Here is a 2,949-nt window from a genome sequence, read left to right on the forward strand (position 1 = left end):
ATTTTTCATGTTATAATATAATATTGCTACATTTAAAATTACTTTATATGATAGAATGCTACGCAAGACATCATTTTTTTACTTTTCTCATTTTGAAATACTCACAATCATACAAAAATTGTCTTTAGTTCATTTACTTCTTTCTATCTCAATGTTCTTTCTGTTATTGTCCCCCACACACACACACACACAGAGAAATCATTGATTTATTAACTGCTTTTGCCAACACAAGAAGATTGCAAAGTTCTCCTCAAGACACAGGCCCTTTGAAATCTTCTTGGGTTGGAGTCTGAAAGCCCCCATGTGTTGTTGTAGGACACGATGGGGCTGGGAACGATGTAGCAGCGTCAACACGGAATCATGTAGGACACAGCAGACATCAGCCATACCACAGTGGCCATACATTTTATCATTTGTTAAAGAGTTGCAAAAGTGGATAATGTACTGAAAGAAAAAATAGGTCTTTGTGTTAATGAAAAATGCATTTTTTTCTGTACAAAGAAATCTTTTCTAATAAAAGAAAATTAATATTGCAACATAAGCTAAAATATTTTTAAATGTGTCTTTTCAATACATTTTCAATATTTTTCTTGTATATTAACATATGATGCATTACTTTCTTTGAAACAAAGACAGAAGGTGTATCCTCCTGTGACATTTATGCTATTCCCCTATACATAAGGAATGTAGAATTCACAAAGCGGAGGGGTGTGAGCAGCTGATGGAAAAGGTGGCAGGAAGTACCTCAAAGAATAACCTACATTTCCAGCTTCCAACCCCAGCTCCTTGGCCAATGTGGCCAGTTGGGTCAGGGGTGTGGGAGAGTAGCCTCTCAATGGACCCAGCTGTAGAGATCCAGATCAGTGTGTAGAGTAGTGTGTGAGCATGGAAAGAGTTTGATCACATCTGGAGGAAAGCAAGGAAATGTCAAGTCTTGTTGTTGTTGTTAAGTGCTGTCGAGTCAATTCCAACCCATAGCGATGCTGTATAGAGTTTCCAAGGAGCAGGTGGTGAGCTTGAATCACTGGCTTTGCAGTTCAAATGACTTTGCAGTCTGACGCATTACATTAGAACACAGCGCCACACCAGAACTCCAAGTCTAGCAGCTGTATAGGATTTCCAAGGAGAAGCAGGACCTTGTGGTTAGCAGTCCAATGCTTATCCATACAGAACCAAACCATAAGAAATGGACCAAGTTTATATATAATATATGTTATTTCCTTTGCTGTTGTTAGGTGCAATCGAGTAGGTACCCACTCATAGAGACCCTATGCTCAACAGAATGAAACACTGCTCGATCCTGGGCCAACCTTACAATTGTTGCCACACTTGAGCCCATTGATGATGCCACTTAGCCAATCTATCTCGCTGGGTGTCTTCCTCTTTATCTCTGACCCTCCAGTTTACCAAACACGATATCCTTCTCCAACGACTGGTCCCCCGTGACAATATATCCGAAGTATGAGAAATGAAGTCCATTACAAATATAAATTATCTATGTCAATCAAAAATTAGTAAGAGACTCTTTATCTCTTTAAACTGTATATATTAGGTCAACTGATTTAAAGATTATTTAACACTGGATACTTAAAATAGAAATAGCACTGGAGAAGGAGGAGGGCAGCGGGCAGCTCCACTCCTGCTCATCTGCCACAAATTCTTGCGGCACTACACGGTCTCGGACCACTGGACCTACCCCAAGGGCTACACAGAGTACAAAGTGACCTCACAGTTCATCTTAAAGAAGGACCCGGAGGATGTCGAAGAGGTGGTGGTCTGGAAGCGGAACACGGAGGTCTGGCCTGCACCCACCGCAACCTCTTCTGCCGCTTTGAGGAGTTCCCTTCCTTCCTTCGTGCACAGGTGTTTGGACAGTTAGAAGCCTTGGTAATCGAAGAGTGACAGAAGGGAGCTGAGGAACTGCTTCGATTCACCATACGCATCCCATCCCAGTGCTCAACAACAGCTCTCAGCTCAAGGAGCTCTTCCGGGTACACGGCTCACCCTCTCAGCCTCCCAGGACATGGGACTCCACACCGTCCGCTCCTCAGGGTGCACCTGGGAGTTCTCCCAATGCTGGGCAGGGAGGTGACACAGCTCTCTGAGGTGTCCAGGGACCTACATATCCTACTGCCACCCCTGATCTCTACAACGCCCTCTGAGTAGTCCCAGATGCTCCAGCCACTATCTGCGGAGAGGAGGGGCCTTGAGGAGTTGGAGATGCCAGAGGACCCCCCACCATCCAGCCCTGCCCAGGAGGCCCTGGATCTCCTCTTTACCTGTGGGAGCACCTAAGAGGACACCGGCTCCTCTGCCCTTGGCCTACTCACCGAGGTTGAGCTGGCCCACTCACCGAGGTCAAGCAGGCCCTGTTTGACCCCTACTCCAAGGAAGAAGAAGCAGGTCCCAGTCCCAGCGATTTAAGTGATGTGTCAACGATGGAGGGAGAGCCAGGAAGGCTGGTCCAGGACCCCTGGGAGCCAGGAGGGCAGGACAAGGATGAGGAAGGAAGTCCCAACCTTGCCTACCTGAGCCAGGCCACGACACTTATCACCCATGCTCTGAGGGACGAGAAGACAGGTGCCTACCCTGCAGTGCTGCGGGGCTATGGAGATGGCATGCACATCCTGCTCCAGTGGGTCCCCAGTGACCCATCCCCTGCTTGCCAGGAAGGTGTAAAGAAAAAGGCAGCTGAATACCTGAAGCAAGCAGAAGAGCTAAGACTGCACTTGTCCTAGCTCCCACCTTGAGAAGGAGTGGACCCTTCCCAGGACTCTAACTCCAGCACTGCCAACCATCTTCTCCTCCTCTTCTTCTGGGACCAGGCCCGACCTCAGGACCAGGCCCTACTCCTGTTCCTGTAACTCCCAGGACCATTTTTGTCTGTAACAGGACCAAGAATAAGAACCATAATTGAAGAAAGAAAGAAAGAGAGAGAGAGAGAGAGAG

At 46.9% G+C, this 2,949-nt stretch overlaps 1 pseudogene; it reads left to right on the plus strand.

The window, feature by feature from the left end:
• LOC102828143 overlaps positions 1-2,750 on the plus strand; it is a 166,795-nt pseudogene extending 164,045 nt beyond the window's left edge.
• Positions 2,751-2,949: the final 199 nt, after the last annotated feature.

The sequence above is a fragment of the Chrysochloris asiatica genome, unplaced genomic scaffold (assembly GCF_000296735.1).
Source record: "Chrysochloris asiatica unplaced genomic scaffold, ChrAsi1.0 scaffold00435, whole genome shotgun sequence".
NCBI lineage: Eukaryota > Metazoa > Chordata > Mammalia > Afrosoricida > Chrysochloridae > Chrysochloris > Chrysochloris asiatica.